The following is a 19,161-nucleotide window of genomic DNA, read 5'->3' as shown; positions in this document are numbered from 1 at the left end:
CTGTGTCTTAATTTACTGAACACTGTTAACTTTGCAGATACAGTTCAGATTGAATTGTAGGACAATGACCATCATTGCATTATCCAAATACATGAAAACTCACTGTCTCAAGACAACTCTTTTGAGGAGGGCAGAGAGTTGTGAATTAACTTTTATTGGCAGAGGTTTTGTCTACGTGGGAATGGGCTTCCTAGTATAATCTAAGATGTAAATTTAAACCAATATAGTTATTAAATCCTCATGTGGACACTTATTCTGGTATAAGAGTGGCTTTTTAAATTTAGCTGATATTGCTTGAGATGGGGGTTTAGTTAAACTGCAAAAAAGCCGCTCTTATGCTGCAATAAGGGTCCACAAGTGAATTATACCTGCACAACTCTATCAGTATAACTGGGAAAGCTTTCCTTTGTAGAGAAGCATTTAGGTTTGTCTGTAACTTACACAACGTTTATTCAAATTAAGCCCATTTTATACTTTTCTGGTACAATCATAAACATATCAATCCCTCCCTTGAAAGAAAACTAGCATCAACATTAGTCAACAAATACTGTGTGTGTGTGTTAGTTACTGCAATTATTTAGGTATGTTAAGTATTTTAGTTCAAGTTCTTGAATGTAAAGATTTAGATCTTGTATCATTTAAAAAAATTAGTTACACAAAAGTCTCCTATTGAGTTAAAATGCAGCCCAAGCAGCTAACTAACTCCACCCCCCCTGTTTTTAACCTGTCTGACCTATATTGTGATTTTTGGTTGGAACGAGAGAAATCTATGGAGCCAAATCTTTAGGCTAGAATTTTTTAAAGCAGCCTGAGGGGGGAGTTAAGTGGCCAAGTCCAACTCCAGCCATAGATTTTAAAATATTATTTGCCACTAATTCTTTTTCATACAATTAACCAGTAAACTTTCCACAATTGACTTGGGTGTCTGTGGATTTATTCTACTCAAAAACTTGCATTAGTTTAATTAAACCAATTTAAAATGGGTTATATTGGTTAAGCTTGTCCCTGCAGAGCTTAAGAATTGTATTGATTACTGTATTATGTACCCCTTAGTTTTTTAACATGCCTCATTGTTTATTTGCATCTTTATGTTTTATTGAAATTTTATCACTTACCAAAGATTGATTTTTTTTTATTTATTTTTTTACGTTGCATGCAATATTGCTTTCTTTTCAAAATGCAGAGAGGTGGTTTTATGCTTCCAACCATAATGTTAAACTGTAACATTAAACACAGGCCGTAGTGTAAAATGAATCAAATCAAGGTTGTTTCTGTTAAGATTGATATTTAACTGAAGTTACTAACACATGATAGTTTAAGGCAGAAAGTCCAATGTTGACTGACTTTAAAAAAAATAATTGGCTGATTTAAATTTAAATTATATTGTTCAACAATGTTATGTAATTGGATGGGAAAGCAGGAAAGTCCTTTTATTAGAGAATTCTTTGTAGATAGTAGCCATGAAAGCCACAGTGGTTGATGCTAATTACCATATTTTGTTTAAACTTCCATCTAAATGAAAGGATCATTCAATTCAGAAGCTGCAGTCATACAAAAACCACAAGTGCAGTTGAATTGCTGCTGCCAAGCAGATGGGGCTTTGATCAGAATAAGTTATTTGCAGCTTTATTGTCTGGCTGCCAGGGTGGGGTTTGTATTGAATCATCTCCTTTTGAAGAAGGGGAAGGGGAGAAACAGGTCTCACTGATCAGTGATACATTTTTATTTTTGCAGATGAAAATCCTCAACTGAAAAGACAAACTGCAAGGTACTTATTTAAAAAATGTCTTGTGATATCAGACCACTTTGATACATGTGATGCTTTTAGTCGAAGAATAGCTAGTGTGTTTATTTTTATCTAATGGTAGTTTGTAGGGGATGGGGAATTGGATTATTTTAAGTAGAGTTGAAACATCTGATTTCCTCTAACCCCCCCCCCCCCCCAAATTCAACTTTATCTTACACTGGAGGAAAGGAGGAAAGCCTGCACAAGACCCATTGCTCCTGCTGTGATGTATCCCATACTTCATGTTGACAGAGTTGAAAGCTTAGCAGCTTCACATATCCGAAATACTTTCTGCTTATGCTGGGAGGTGCAAACAGTGTTGTAAACTAGTCAGTTGACAAAGACCCGGAGGACAGAATGGGAAAGGAGAATGTTTTCTGCTGTGTGGCTTTCCGAGGTTTCACAGGCTATCTTTGACAATATAGCTTTACTAATACAGCACCCAGTGTTCAAAACAGAAAGAAAAATGTACTGGGAACTCAGTCTGGGAGGAATAAATTCAAAGTAGAAATGAGTGCTGCAGAATTAAGTCTTATCTCAATCAGATAGGCTTATTCTGCAGTGTTCATTTCTATTTGGGCTTTATCCCTCCCAAACCGAATTCCCAGTACATTTTTCTTCCTGTTTTGAACCCTGGCTGCTGTATTAGTAAGGCTACATGGCCAGAGATACCCTGTGCATCCTCAGTAAGCCAAATGTAATGTTCTTTAATTTCAACCTTGTATTTCAGACTCTTCCTCCCCATTCCTGTTCCCCCTCGTTGTAATGAAAGTGTAACTTTAAAAGAGAAATTCGAAAACTATTCCTATGATCCTGCTGGGGAAAAGGTGCTCTTGTGAACTCTGCCTTATTTTGAGCACTGCAAATACAGTAACTGTCTAGATTCAGCAATGGAACATTGTGAAATAAAGAGATCCTCTATCCGCCCCCAACCCCTCCAAACCAAAACATCACCTACTGTAATTTGTTCTGAAGTGCATTTTTTTTTAACAGTATTTGACTTACTCAGTTGCCACTCCTTACCCCTTGCTTTTCCATCCCACTTCACGTATTGACAAGTTAAGGAAGAGCTAATAGGAAGTTGTATTTCTGAAATGTAGCCTAAATTTGGTGCTAAAGAAATAATCCCATTTGCTTCACTTATATGAATAATCCTACCAACTTCAATGGACATACTGATTAATAAAGTATGCAGGATTTGGCCCTAACTATACACTTGCATCTTGATCATAGTTTACCTGATAATTGTAATGTACAATCTCAGTCTGTAATTTGAACTTTTCTATCCACATTGATATGGTTGTAGGTGGCTTTTCTAAATTCAGAACAAGTGAAGTGGATAAATTGTTTGTGAGCACTTTTAAATTGTGATGATTTAATTCTCATCTGAAAAATGTCTCCAGACAGTGGGCTCACTGCTAGGGCTGCATTTAGTTTCAGTTTCACCGTCTTGGTTTTTTTCTTTCCTACCTTCTTTACACTTTATCTCTGTCCCTGCCTCCCTTTCTATTTTATCTGTTTTCTCTTTCTTTTGTGTGATCCCTGCTGGGGAAGATCACAATAGTGTTTTACATATAAAAGGGTTACAGATTAAACTAACTATCATCATAGTCTTTATACCAAACTTTTGTGCTAAGAATAAGCATGTGAATTTCAGCTTGAAAGCAGGAGTTTAAAGTGAATGTTTTTAACCCAGTTACTACTATAGCCTCATAGTAGCAATCCTACAAGAGCAAATTCTTTGTTATAAGAAAATTAAGTGCTTCAGTTAAAAACGATGATTGTGTAGAATGTTTTTATAGGTTTAAAAAAGGGGAACAAAATGCTATCTTTTGATAGGCTCGTTCTACAGTAGTCTTGCATTATAGCAGAAGATCCCTTATCTCTATAAAATTTTTCATTATGCTTGAGTAATAACCCTAATCCAGGTTAGGAAGGGCCAATCCATGGCTAGTTTTGGTTGCAATGGTAACATTCTTAACAACTGGGACTTCTCTGATTTGAGACTGCCAGTTCTGCATGATGAATTATGTATCACAGATTCATTATGTACCACAGATTCATTATGTACAGCATTTTTTTTTATTGAAAGTGAACTAAGATCTGTAAACACAGAAAACTCACTGTTAGATTTGAACGGTTGTCTGAGGTCAAGTAGGTTGCAGAAAAAAATATCTAAACTTGAATCAAATTTCCTAAACATTCTATTATTTCTGCCTCAGATTAGATTAAACTGACTTTTGAAAGATTTTTGGGGTTGTGGGTTTTTTTCTGTGTCACTTTTTTACAGTCTACACAAGTTCTGTAGGACATGGTTTGTCTGTATCAATAATAGAGGAGAAGCAGAATCTCTTTGCTTTTTTTAAAAAAAATTAAATTTGTGAAAATTCTGCCTTCTGTAAGCTTTGGATTCTGCCAGAGTGCAAAATATCCTAGGGGTGGACCATGATGATAGTTTCTTTTTGCATTGTGTTAGGAAAGTTCTAATTTCTTCCTGGAGGAGAAAGTGGTCTAACCAGGATGTAGGACATGCTTCTTGATCTGATGTTTATACTCAGCTCAAAGTCAGGATATTGCCAGCTGAATGCAAGAGGTATGGAGGTTACCTATTTTGGATAGGGAGGTTTTGGGCTCTATGGTATTGCAGGCATCATCTGCAGGTGTTGAATTGTCCCAGGACAACGAGCCTGATTCTCCATTCACTTCCATTGGTATACATCATGAGTAATCGCACTGAAATCACTGGAGTGAAACCAGTATGAGTGAGAGGAAAATCAGGCCTGTTGAGTTTTGTGAACTTTCTCACCATGCCAGACAGTACCGCTTGGAAACTGTTGTTGATTTATAGATTATCAAGCTGTCCAGATTAGTTTTTGTCACTAGATTTGCAGGTTAATTGTATGCACTCAAAGGATCCTTGACAAACATTTTAAGATAATAAATTTCACAGTTTTGAGTTGTGACTCTTCAAATGAGGATTAAACCTTTTTCAGTCTATTTGATTGTTTAAGAATTGGGTTCTGCCCTCAGGCTCATGCAGGTGTGTATATTTCTCACTGAATCTGGTAGATGCTGTACAGATGATGAGTGTTGTGCATGTATCTGAGGGCAAAAATTGTCACTTAATGTCTTGGTGGACACTGAATGGAACTAACAGGCAGGTGAAGGAAGAGATGACAAAGATCATGATGAGTCTGGCTGAATTTAGGACCAGGATACAACTGAAAGGTCACTAGTTGTATTTTCTGTCTACTTTTTAGCATCTTCTTTATTTAACTGTGATCTTTCGTAGCTCAAATAAGGTGAAACAGATGTAGGAAAAGCATCACTATACAATGTGCCAAACAGCTAAGAGCATTCATCGTGTACCCAGTTATCACCAAGTCTAGGGTTACCATACGTCCGGATTTTCCCGGACATGTCCGGCTTTTGGGGGCTCAAATCCCCGTCCGGGGGGAAATCCCCAAAAGCCGGGCATGTCCGGGAAAATCGGGAGGGCTCAGCCGGGGCCTCTTTGGCCGGGGCCGGTGCGGGGCCGGGCCGGGGTCGCGGGGCCGGGGGCATGGTGCCGGGCCGGGAGCCGGGCCGGGCGCGCGGTGCCGGGCCGGAGTCCAGGGGCGCAGTGCCGGGCCGGGGGCCAGGCCGGGCCAGGAGCCGGGGGCGCGGTGCCGGGCCGGGAGCCGGTCCGGGGTCGCGGTCTGGGGCCGGGAGCCGGGCGGGGCCGGGGGGCCGGGGAGCCGGGGAGCCGGGCTGGGAGCCGGTCCAGGGTCGCGGGGCCGGGCCGCCGGGGGCCGGCAGTGCTGGGTGGGCTGGGGGTGGTCGGCCGGGGCCGGGCCGCCGGGGGCCGGCAGTGCTGGGTGGGCCGGGGGTGGTCGGCCGGGGCCGGCACCCCAGGGCCCGAGCCGACCCAGGCTGGAGCCACCGGGGGGCCAGCCTGGGCCACGCCTCCTCCCCCCACACTCCACCTTACCTGCTTCAGGCTTCCCGGGAAGCAGGGGAGGGGGCGGAGACTTTGGGGAGGGAGCGGAGTTGGGGCGGGGAGGGGCGGGGCTGGGGGCGGGGCCGGGGCCCCGTGGAGTGTCCTCCATTTGGAGGCACAAAATATGGTAACCCTAACCAAGTCGTGCTTTGCTCACTCTGGACATGGTTAAGTGGCTCTTAGTTAGCTTATACCTTTTTTGTTTGTTTGTTTATTTATTTTATTTATTTCCTAATGTATAAAATAAAGGGGTTTAAAAGTTCTATTTTTAAATGAGTTTCTTTGGTTTGGAATCTTTCAAGAAGTTTCAGTCACGGTTACCAGAATCGCCTTGTTACACACAACCATTCCTAGGAACAGGAAGTTAACGTATATACATTGCCAGTTGTACTGCTAAACTGATGGTTTACAAATCACAAAATCAGTGTTTGGAACTTATGCCGGGGGGAAAGGGGTGCGGTGGAGGGAGCACAGCCAAATTTAGGCTCATGTGCAAAAAATCTAAAGCTGTCAACAGTTGGGATGAGGACTTCCCAAATTGTAAAGTGTGGATTACAGTCATTTGGCATGCCTAGGGGTTCAATGATGTGGTATAAAACAGTAGCTGAATGACTTTACCATATTTTGGAAGTTTATTTAAGCATTTTAAAGATTTCAGGTATTGACCGAAGTATTTTCAGCTTCTCAGGAATATTCTATTTTATTTTTCAGTTTTTTATTTGATGAGTTACTGTAAAAGCAGTTATGGATTACTAAAACAGAAAGCTCTTTGGGTCAGGGACTTCTATTCCTTCATATCTATAAAGCAGCTAACATGCCTTTGAATGCAATCTAAGTAATATGGATGGAATAATTAATTTTACCAAATTTAGAACACTTTCAAACATTGTGGACTCTAGATTAAAACCATGCTTGAATATTTATACTTCCTAAACTAGGTTTGTAGATTTCTTTTGTTATCAACAAGTCAATTAATTGTGTAGACAAGTGACTATATATTAGATTGAGTAGAAAATAAGATGCCTAACTCTGAGATAGGTTTATTCAAATTAAAGTAGTCTTCTAGCATGTGAGGAATAACGCTGATATATGGTAGATATATATTGGAGTGTCCTATGAAAAAAGTATGCTTGATTATAAAGAGCTGTGTATTAATCTACAGCTGCTGGCAATTAGATTCTTCATTGACTTTGAAGAGTAAGCCAAGAGCAAATGCTGGCCTGTTTAGTCGGTCTGTCTTGCTGGGAATAACGGAGTGTAGGCTTGGAGTTGTTTAGCCTGGCAAAACCGCCATTGGGACCAGGAGAGATGTGGGTCTCCACCAAAGACAGGTGACAGCTGTGGACCTGGGAACTTGGAGGGGATGTCCTTGCTGACTATGGAGGGGGAATACAGGTGCATTTGTCCTGAACTATAACAATGATCTTTAGCTTAATATAGTCAAAGTCTGAAGGACATGTAATTATGGGATTTTGCAGAGAGTACCTTATATAGATCATACACTTCAGGTTTATATACAATTTTAAAATCTGAGTGCCCATAGCCCAACCAATGCATCCTTGCTATGTACTATTAGTATCAATGATGAATTTATTCAAATACTACTTTTATGGCATATCTTCGGTGAGAAATAGTTTAGGTAGAACAAAAATGCCCTATTCCAATTTTTAATCTGCTGCTTGTGAGACTAATTTTAATATTGCAATGTAATAAAAGGAAAATGATAAAAGGCTTTGCTCTAAATACACTAATAAACCTATCATTTCAGAAAAATAGCTTTAGGATACTGGACAGTCTGATAGGCTGGTTATCTTTGCTCTGCTGCAGGGAAAATCTTCAGTGGTTCAGACATGGAAGGGATAATCCATGCATAGCTCTCCCCCTTCCTGCAAATAAGTGGGTGTCATCTACCTCCATTTTACCACTTTGCCATCCCTAGACCCCATGGAGGGACCTCTGCACATGGGAAGAAGGCAGCCAGCCATGGGAAAAGAGGCAGCAGGGAGGGCAGATAAAACATGTACACAATCTCCCCACTCAGACAACCAGCTAGAATCCAATGAGCGGTTAATTCAGCTGAAATTGTATTGACTATTCTGTAAAGCTCCTCCATGCCGTAGACAACTTCTCGAGTGGGGGCTCCAAGGGCAGCAAGTGACAGAGGGATCCCTGCATGTGTGGTCCCATTCCTGCCATGCGTCAAGTGAACCAGACAAGTAACAAGGAAGACTTGCAGACAGTGCAGAGGAACAAAGACAGTGACCTAGAGCCACTAGAGTGGAGCACTGCAAATGGCTTGCATTTGACCAATATATCTGAGAGTTAATTTGCTCTATAGAGATAATTTAAGTATATACCAGCTAATTTTAAAAACCGAAGTCCTTACTCAGGACTAGATCAGCCCCTTTGGTGGAAAGAGTTGCAGGAGAGGCCTGGGGGACAGAATAGAAGGAGACCCCTACAGAAGCTTCCCTTGGATCATTCTGTTGGGGTTGCTGTTCCCCTATAGAATAATCAGGGTAATCATCTTTGGTTTATTGCACTGGATCTAGGCAGTGCTTAATTTGTGCCAGAGCTCGCTAGGGTTAAAGCCACAGCATCTCGAGGCTTGGCAGTTCATAGCCCTGGCACCTCTGGGTTTGCCACTTCAGTTATGAAAGTAAAAAAATTGCTTGAGGCCTAGCACCTCTTTCATCAGAAATTAAGCACTGTCTCTTTGTTCCCCTGCTCCGGCTGCAAGTCTTCCTTCTTACTTGTCTGGTTCACTTGACGCATGGCAGGAATGGGACCACACATGCAGGGATCCCTCCGTCACTTGCTGCCTTTGGAGCCCCCACTCAAGACGTTGTCTACAGCATGGAGGAGCTTTACAGAATAGTAAATACAATTTCAGCTGAATTAACCGTTCATTGGATTCTAGCTGGTTGTCTGAGTGGGGAGATTGTGTACATGTTTTATCTGTCCTCCCTGCTGCCTCTTTTCCCATGGCTGGCTGCCTTTTTCCCCATGTGCAGATCTTTGACCCTGCAAAGGTCCCTCCATGGTGTTGAGGGATGGTAAAGGTGGTGAAATGGAGGTAGATGACACCCACTTATTTGCAGGAAGGGGGAGAGTCATGCATGGATTATCCCTTCCATGTCTGAACCACAATGGAAAAACCTAGTTTCCAGGATTTACCATTTGAGTTTTGACTTACTGAAGAGTTTTATATTTCTTCCTTAATGATTAGATGATGATGTAATCACCTCTTCACTTCTAGTTAGCTTATATAACTGGCAGCTATTTACTTTTTTTTTTTAAAGCAGTTAATGGAATTTTAATTTCTGCTCAGATTTGCAACTGTCTTGTCTGTTCAATATTTTTCTAACAAGGTATTTCTAAGTGTAATTATTTGTAATTAGAACACACTTAGACTGTCCACCTTTTAATTTGAAAAGGGCTTAAGTGTCTTTGATTTCAGTGTTATTCTGGTAACAATTACATGACCAGAATTTTGATTTTTATTTTATTTTTTTTTAAGTTTCCATATTATCAGAACTACCATCTTCCAAATGACAAGTTATGGTTGTCAACAGCATGAATTAGTGTTATAACAGAAATCAATCTTTCCGTTCTCTGGTTACTGATAGCCTTGAGAATGATTTTTGCTAAATTATAATAAAAATAGCTAGTAAAATGTGTCGCTCACCTGGCTAGATTGGTTGCATGTCATTGTCAGCATAACTAGTGAGAACTCAACAAGTTTTGTTTCCTCTCAACTCTCATATTAAAAAAAAATATAATTGTGTGTGTGTGTGTGTGTGTGTGTGTGTGTGTGTGTGTGTGTCTTTTCACCTTCTCCTTGAGCAGGGACTGCCATCACCTGTTACCTGCTGCCTCCTATGGTCTTCTCAAGTGTAAGTCATCCCAAGTGGAGGTAGAGAGGGCAGAAGCCAGGACCTTCATGCCACCTCACTTCGACCCAGCCAGTATTGCTAAGGAGTTTTATTAACTAACATGATGTTCAATACGACTTTGAAGTTGGTGTGGACAGGGATCATCCTGTTAACTTTGGGCCAGCTGGTCAAAGGTAAACCATGCAAGTTCCAGTTAACTGGGATTTAGCCATGACCAGCTGATACCATGTTATACATGATAGTCCCTGGCTTCAAAATGATGTTTAATATCATGTTAGTTAATACAGTGACTCAAGGTCATAATTTCCTAGAGAAGACAAGCTTCTAATGAATAGTGCATTGGGTGAACCATTTGGATCCATAGTGCTTCTCAGTCTTGTTTTTAAGAAGGATTGGAAGGTAAAGGAGGTGAGGTAACTGCTTTTGCTAGGGGTGGGCAGTTTGCCTCTCCAGTTTTTGAGGCCAGAATGCACCTTACTTTATCTAACTTGTTTTGGGGTCTTTACCCTTGCATGCTAATCAATCCATTGAGTTTCAAAGGGACTCTGAGGAAAAATATTATTGCTAATTTTTCAGTGTTAGTGGGTAGAACTGGGCAACTGATTATCTGCTCCCAGAGCGCACTCTCACATTTTAGATTCATAGATTCATAGATTCTAGGACTGGAAGGGACCTCGAGAGGTCATCGAGTCCAGTCCCCTGCCCGCATGGCAGGACCAAATACCGTCTAGACCATCCCTGATAGACATTTATCTAAACTACTCTTAAATATCTCCAGAGATGGAGATTCCACAACCTCTGTAGGCAATTTATTCCAGTGTTTAACCACCCTGACAGTTAGGAACTTTTTCCTAATGTCCAACATAGACCTCCCTTGCTGCAGCCTAAGCCCATTGCTTCTTGTTCTATCCTTAGAGGTTAAGGTGAACAAGTTTTCTCCCTCCTCCTTATGATACCCTTTTAAATACCTGAAAACTGCTACCATGTCCCCTCTCAGTCTTCTCTTTTCCAAACTAAACAAACCCAATTCTTTCAGCCTTCCTTCATAGGTCATGTTCTCAAGACCTTTAATCATTTTTGTTGCTCTTCTCTGGACCCTTTCCAATTTCTCCACATCTTTTTTAAAATGCGGTGCCCAGAACTGGACACAATACTCCAGTTGAGGCCTAACCAGAGCAGAGTAGAGTGGAAGAATGACTTCTCGTGTCTTGCTCACAACACACCTGTTAATACATCCCAGAATCATGTTTGCTTTTTTTGCCACAGCATCACACTGTTGACTCATATTTAGCTTGTGGTCCACTATAACCCCTAGATCCCTTTCTGCCGTACTCCTTCCTAGACAGTCTCTTCCCATTCTGTATGTGTGAAACTGATTTTTCCTTCCTAAGTGGAGCACTTTGCATTTGTCTTTGTTAAACTTCATCCTGTTTACCTCAGCCCATTTCTCCAATTTGTCCAGATCATTTTGAATTATGACCCTGTCCTCCAAAGCAGTTGCAATCCCTCCCAGTTTGGTATCATCCGCAAACTTAATAAGCGTACTTTCTATGCCAATATCTAAGTCGTTGATGAAGATATTGAACAGCGCCGGTCCCAAAACAGACCCCTGCGGTACCCCACTCGTTATGCCTTTCCAGCAGGATTGGGAACCATTAATAACAACTCTCTGAGTACGATTATCCAGCCAGTTATGCACCCACCTTATAGTAGCCCCATCTAAATTGTATTTGCCTAGTTTATCGATAAGAATATCATGCGAGACTTTATCAAATGCCTTACTAAAGTCTAAGTATACCACATCCACAGCTTCACCCTTATCCACAAGGCTCGTTATCCTATCAAAGAAAGCTATCAGATTGGTTTGACATGATTTGTTCTTCACAAATCCATGCTGGCTGTTCCCTATCACCTTACCACCTTCCAAGTGTTTGCAGATGATTTCCTTAATTACTTGCTCCATTATCTTCCCTGGCACAGAAGCTAAACTAACTGGTCTGTAGTTTCCTGGGTTGTTTTCATTTCCCTTTTTATAGATGGGCACTATATTTGCCCTTTTCCAGTCTTCTGGAATCTCTCTAGTCTCCCATGATTTTCCAAAGATAATAGCTAGAGGCTCAGATACCTCCTCTATTAGCTCCTTGAGTATTCTAGGATGCATTTCATCAGGCCCTGGTGACTTGAAGGCATCTAACTTTTCTAAGTGATTTTTAACTTGTTCTTTTTGTATTTTATCTGCTAAACCTACCCCCTTCCCATTAGCATTCACTATGTTAGGCATTCCTTCAGACTTCTCGGTGAAGACCGAAACAAAGAAGTCATTAAGCATCTCCGCCAATTCCAAGTTTCCTGTTACTGTTTCTCCCTCTTCACTAAGCAGTGGGCCTACCCTGTCTTTGGTCTTCCTCTTGCTTCTAATGTATTGATAAAAAGTCTTCTTGTTTCCCTTTATTCCTGTAGGTAGTTTGAGCTCATTTTGTGCCTTTGCCTTTCTAATCTTGCCCCTGCATTCCTGTGTTGTTTGCCTATATTCATCCTTTGTAATCTGTCCCAGTTTCCATTTTTTATATGACTCCTTTTTATTTTTTAGATCATGCAAGATCTCATGGTTAAGCCAAGGTGGTCTTTTGCCACATTTTCTATCTTTCCTAACCAGCGGAATAGCTTGCTTTTGGGCTCTTAATAGTGTCCCTTTGAAAAACTGCCAACTCTCCTCAGTTGTTTTTCCCCTCAGTCTTGATTCCCATGGGACCTTACCTATCAGCTCTCTGAGCTTCCCAAAATCTGCCTTCCTGAAATCCATTGTCTCTATTTTGCTGTTCTCCCTTCTACCCTTCCTTAGAATTGCAAACTCTATGATTTCATGATCACTTTCACCCAGGCTGCCTTCTACTTTCAAATTCTCGAGTTCCTCCCTATTTGTTAAAATCAAGTCTAGAACAGCTTCCCCCCTAGTAGCTTTTTCAACCTTCTAAAATAAAAAGTTGTCTCCAATGCAGTCCAAGAATTTGTTGGATAGTCTGTCCTCCGCTGTGTTATTTTCCCAACATATATCCGGATAGTTGAAGTCCCCCATCACCACCAAATCTTGGGCTTTGGATGATTTTGTTAGTTGCTTAAAAAAAAGCCTCATCCACCTCTTCCACCTGGTTAGGTGGCCTGTAGTAGACTCCTAGCATGACATCTCCCTTGTTTTTTACCCCTTTTAGCCTAACCCAGAGACTCTCAACACTTCCATCTCCTATGTCCATCTCTACCTCAGTCCAAGTGTGTACATTTTTAATATACAATATATTTTGGTTCTGTACAGTTCTGTTCTGTCACCCCTCCTTTTCAGTGCACATAGAAGGCTGTTAGAAGAGGTTAATGGAGAAGTGGATTACATTGTCTTCAGCATGCTGATATCCAAGCTAAGTATTTCCATTATTGGAATGTTGGTTAGATTTTTGTCCCAAATAGCTTGGACCCCGTAAAAAAAAATATGTACAGGACAACATTTTCAGCCTTGGCTGCCTACACTAAGGTACTTACATCAGTATTATAAATTTAGGTACCTAACTATAAGTAGACAAGGTTGAATATTTTGGCCACCGTGCTTAATTCATGTGAAAGTCCATGACAAAAGCAGCTGAACATACCATATAAGCTAACCCACTCTATGTATAACTTGAACTTGGTTATTGTTCAGCTGAATATACTGGTACTTACATAAAAAGCTAAAATAGGGGCAAAGATGTTAATATATGCACCCTTTCTTTCTGTTCCCTTTTTAAATGAAGGGGATAGTTTTTTTTCCTCACTGTGTCACATAGTGTATCTTTCATGTCTCATGACTTTTCCATCAAATGTTCAATCTTGCATTCTTTGTGCTTCCAAAATGGATTGGGCCTGATCACACAGAAAGAATAAGAGAATGGCTTTTCAAGAACTATAGTGTGTGTGTGTGTGTGTGTGTGTGTGTGTATGTGGGCTTCCCGGTGCTGCCACAATACAACAAAATTTGTATTGTAATTTTTTTTATTAAGTTGTAAAAAAAATAAATTTGTAGACATTGGGTTTAAAATATGTCAACTTTTATTCAAAAATGTGTGTTCAGATACCTGCACTGGGTAGTTGGTTGTTTTTTATTTATTTATGAGAGAGAGGAGAGATCATCTCTGCCCATTGATCTGCTGTTTGTTGTGAGATTATACGGTATGACCTCTACCCATAGAGGGAGATGATGCTGCCCAATCACACTGAAAGACCCACAGAGATTTGTCAGGTGCTGGCAGCACTGAATATAACCAATTATGCTGCACCATATGTGATATCAAATTGTAATTTGCTCTTTTTAGATTAACAGGCATAGCAGAATATAGCGGAGGAAAAGTCAGCAATTTTTGCACACCTGACAGTTCTTTGTAATTTAAAATGATGGGTATTTTAGATTGTAGCTCAGAAGCTTTAATAAAAAAAAATTCTGTAAGTAATGTAGATTTTCCAAATATGCTGTATTTTTTTTTTTTTTTAGTCTCATTATTTCTTGGAAAGCTTTTTCCTAAATTCTGACCAATAGTCCTGTGATTACATCATAGTCTTCAAGATGAGCTTTCTTGTTCAGGCAAACCTTAGAAGTTTGACTATGCAGTGTTGTTGTAGTCATGTTGGTCCCAGGATATTAGACAGACAAGCTGGGTGAGGTAATATCTTTTATTGCACCAACTTCTGTTGGTGAAAGGACAAACTTTCAAGCTTACACAGAGCTCTTTCAGGCTTGGGAAACTAACTCAAATTGTCTCTGCTAAATACAAGATTTGAACAGATTATTTAGCATAAATAATTAACACATATTTCAAGGGATCACTTCATCCTCACCCATAATGATTTTACATTCAACAACAAGCACTTTGTCCAAACCATGGGAACAGTCATGGGTACCAGGATAGGTCTCCAATATGCCACTGAAATACCCCAAGAGAACCTGCTTCAATACAAATATAAAACCCCCTCTGATCACATATGCCTAGTTGTCACCTACCATCCCACACTGGGATCCATATGGGGTATCAAACAACTACAACCCATGCCCAGTGGGGACCCCATCCTGGAAGAAATCTTTCCAAATCCTCTCTTCTGACCTTCAAACAACCCCCGAACCTCTCCAAGTTCATCATCAGAAGCAAGCTCCCCACAGACCAGGACACACCAACTCAAAGTGTCATCAGACCCTGCCAGAACAACAGATGCAAAACCTGTAGACATATCTCCACTGCTACAATGATCAACACCTCCCACAACATACATTTCAAGATTCCGGGGTCCTACTTACTTATCACAACCTAACCCAGTGTACTAAATGCCCCAATAGCAGTTGTATGGGTGAAGCCAGACAATCACTATGCTATTGAATGAACTCACATAGGAAAAAGACAAAAAACCCTTATCACCTATGGGTGAACAAATTTCACAAAGCTATCACTTTATATTTGATCTCTCAGTCCTCATCCTCAAAGGAAACCTGCACATTTTCAAAAGATGAGCCTGGGCATGGGCGGCGGGAATAATAGGCCAGGGAAGGCTTTGCGCTGCCGCCGACCTGCCACCGGACAACTGGGCTGTGGTGCCGCCCTTCCCCTAGACCTCCCCCACCCCTAAGGTTCCCGCTGCTCCCTGCGTTGTCCTCCTTGGGACAGGGGTGTGAGGAGCGATGCAGAGAGCCAGCGGCTGGCGGAGTGAGGAGGCTTGGCCGGGCGCTGCTGGGGCCAGTGGCTTGGCGGGGTGGGGTGCCTTCAGGGGCAGGAGGAGCTGGCGCTCAGAGAGGCTGCTGGCAGCTCTTGGCCTGGCTCGACTGTGGTGGGGGTGGTGGGAGGGCCGGTGGCTCGGACCAGAGCTGGAGCCAACCCAGCGGGAGGGGGGGGCCGGCGACTCAGCCTGGTGCTTGGAGGGGCTTGCGGCTCAGCCTGGTGCTGGCACTCGGAGGAAGGGGGGCACAAACTCGGCCTGGTGCTTGGCGGGGCCTGTGGCTTGGCCCGGCACTCGGGAGGGGCGGTGGGTTGGGGGGGACAGCTGGGGCTGACGGGCCAGGGCTCTTCTGGTTGGGGCTTTTCCTTTTACGGGGAAGGGGGGTTTGGGGCTCTGGTGTGCAGGGGGCTGGGGCCTTGGGTGGAAGGGGTGGGGCCGGCAGGCTAGCATCTCCAAAGTGGGTTGTTCATCTGCTGCCCATGAGCCTGGGAGCTTAAATTCATAACTTTGCTAGACTGAACAGACACTAGATTTATGGATTTTTACAACAATCTGAAACCCACTAATAACCCCTCTGCTTCCACTCTCTTTTCCTCCCTATGACCGGAGGGATGTTTACCTTGAGTGGTCCCTTGAAATGTGTTAACTACTTATTTTAAACAATCTGTTCAAATCTTGTGTTTAGCAGTGACACTTTGAGTTTCTAAGACTGAAGAAGAGCTCTGTGTTAGCCCAAACGCTTCTTTTTCACCAACAGAAGTTGGTCCAATAAAAGCTACCTCACCCACCTTGTCTCTCTAAGGAGGAATTAATCATTTAGGGCCAGAGCCTCCAAAGTGTTTAGTCCTCTAAATGCCTTGGAGGTTCTGGGCCTTTGGCTCCACCATGGAAAGATCCTGATTTTTTTCTTGCATATACTACGTGTCCTTAAGTGCTTACAGGGTGGGCCCTATATTTTTGGTAAAGCTTGTCTGAAGGTAAAGCCCAGCTAAATTCTTGTAAGGAAGGAGATGTCTTAGGAGCAAATTGTTGGTATAATTATGAACTCCTAAGAAACATAGGCTGATATACATGAAACTCTGGTAAACCCTTAAGTGTGGTGACACAAACAGCATCACTCTATAGTTGGGCTTTAAAACTCCAAAGGTGGAGAAGATGAGTTATTACTGAGGAGGTATCTAGCTACACAAAGAGATATGCTATCCAGTTTGAGAGCTGATGTCATATGTGAAAGGATATATAGTACAATAGAGATTTTGACTATCAAGTTTTTGTGACCCTTTAGCTCAAGCTGTGTAAAAGGTTCTATGCTGTAGTCCTATATAGTGTTTCCTCTCTTCCTGCATGAGTAAACATTGTTAATACAAATGCTCTAAAACTGCTTTCATCTCATACAACTTCTCTGTAAAGTAGCCTTCAGTGTGCTGACAACATGAACACAGGGTTGTATTGCTTACTCTGCTTTTTGTTCTCATTCAAAGTTCACACACATCCTGGGTGTGAGCTCTGCTCTCTTTACTCTTCTTGCTTACTCTGCTGTGGCCTGCTATCCTTGGCTGAACAGCTGCTGCTATTACACCACCTTTTTCCCCATCTGGGAGGGCAGATGGACTAATCCATAAACAGCCAATATTTGTTCATAGATCAGTTTCTAGACGGGGCTAAATTGAACAGTTGACAACCTTCCCAAAGATTCTGAATGTGTCCATGCTTGGGCTATGTGCCACAAAACCAGAGAGGTCTTCCTCTCTCTTTCACTACATATAAATGTTGGAACAGTGGAAAAATGTAAACTAAGAAATTGATGATGTGTGGTCCAGGTGCTAAGAACACTTACATTTATTACCTTATTCTTTTGTAACACTTCCTGTAAAACAGTACACGCTTCAAAGACTTCCTCTCACTTTTCCTTCCCCTACCAAATAACAACAAAAAATTCTTCCATGGATACAGCATGTACTGTGGCATAGTAAAAGTGACATTTGATTTTTGGTTTTGCATCCTCCCAAAACCAGGAGGAGTGTGAAGGTTAGAGAGCTTTCATTTTTCACGTTCCAGTTGAAGCCGTGTTGCCTTTAATTGAACATCGTAATTGTGCTTCACTGCTTATACATTTAATACACACTCACTGTGTTTAAGTGAATCAAAAAGTTATCTGACTTATGTATTTTCAGACCCTCACAATTTTCCCCAGGGTTTCTTTAAAAAAGAAAGAAAGAACTGTCTCTTTTGCTCATTTCTTACTCTGGATGGACACCTTCCTCTCTACAGTATATTTGATGCCATCTAACAGAACACACTTTACTGTAAGAAAAACCTTTCTCTGGCAACCTATTTCTTAACTAAAACCAGTCAGTACATTTTAGGAATAAAACATGTTTATAGGGATTGTTTTTTCTTATGCCAATTAAACAGCTTAATTTAATTATCTATCTCTACCTTTACAGATCTTGAGTTTCTTTACGTAAGTCAGTAAGATATATTTACCTTGGCAGTCAATTATGTTAGACCAGTTCCTGTACAGCAATATTTATTCTTTTCTCTTCTTACCAGACCTTACTGGTCCTCCTGTAGACTATGTCCATTATCTCACAAGTCAAAGTCTATAACATTTTACAGACAATATTAATGAAGAATCTGTAGGTTACTGGAAATGGGAACTGCGGTTGTGACAGTTCCATAAAGAAAATGATACATTTCACTTCAAAACATATGTTGTCACAAGAATGGTAACGAATTTTAATTGAAGGGTAGAATTGCTTTCTTGTATAAATTGGCCCATGTGTATTGTGTGCTTTTCACCTTTGTTCACCATCTGTCCTGGCTGAAACTGATGTCTGCCATCTGAGGACTGCCTCCCTGATGCTTAGTTTTCTGATTAGATGCTCATGGCACCCTTAAAAAAAAAAAAAAACCTACACAACAAAAGATAATAGAGAGTCTTTGTATGGTGCACACTTCTGTATCCCCAAGGCGCTTTTGTGTTTGCACCCTTACAGCAGCCTTTTGTGTCTCCAAACCCCAGATGGTTGCCTGCAGCCCCAGGCCTTTTGTAGAAGAATCATACACAAATTGTGTAATGGAAAATAAACTGTATTTACTGGGCTTTTGAAGTAAATGAACATTTCCAAGTTTAACAAAGAGGCTCTGAGAGGAAATTGCCAAAAATACATATTACTACAAATCTTGGTGAAATATTTAAAGAATTGATAACATTACTTAAAAACTATTTACAGGGTGCACTGAAAAACAAAGGAGCACAGAAACTGAAGATCGAAGGCAAAAATGTAAAATTATTAGGATAAAAATAAAATATTTATAGCTAGAGGCAAGAGCTTGACAAACAATGCAAACATTCCCATTTTTAAATAAAAACACTTAGGCCATATTCTTTACTAACAAACATTTGAGTGACATAGTTGTATTGGAAAAACACTATCAAGAGGCAAATTTCAAAGTTGCAAGGTGCGTATCCACAGGAATTTACAATTGCAAATATTCTTGCTGAAAGTCCTTGTGCACTCATCCAGTTAGGGAACAGAAGCAGTAACCTTGGTTTAAATGAGACTCCGAAGACTCTAGCCTGAAATACTGGCAATCAATCTGAGTTTAAATAATAATTTCAAAAAAAAAAAAGATATTAGTAATTCAAATAATGGCTTAAAAGTGATCTGCTCACGATATTTTGGAATCAGGAAGAGTCTAAACATACTGAATAAATTATTGATGTGGGTTACTTTCTCAACTCTCCAAGATATAATGCTAAAATGGTAAAC

At 41.0% G+C, this 19,161-nt stretch overlaps 1 protein-coding gene across 1 annotated transcript in view; it reads left to right on the top strand.

Moving 5' to 3' along the window:
- Positions 1 to 1,737: 1,737 nt before the first annotated feature.
- Positions 1,738 to 19,161, top strand: part of SPSB4 (splA/ryanodine receptor domain and SOCS box containing 4) — a 187,605-nt gene continuing 170,181 nt past the window's right edge. Inside the window, exon 1 of the mRNA XM_054038755.1 lies at positions 1,738 to 1,768. The gene's annotated coding sequence lies outside the window, so the exon portion shown is untranslated. The remainder of the gene's footprint in view (positions 1,769 to 19,161) is intronic.

Source organism: Malaclemys terrapin, chromosome 9, assembly GCF_027887155.1.
Source record: "Malaclemys terrapin pileata isolate rMalTer1 chromosome 9, rMalTer1.hap1, whole genome shotgun sequence".
Taxonomy (NCBI): domain Eukaryota; kingdom Metazoa; phylum Chordata; order Testudines; family Emydidae; genus Malaclemys; species Malaclemys terrapin.
This window is presented reverse-complemented; position numbering and strand designations above follow the sequence as displayed.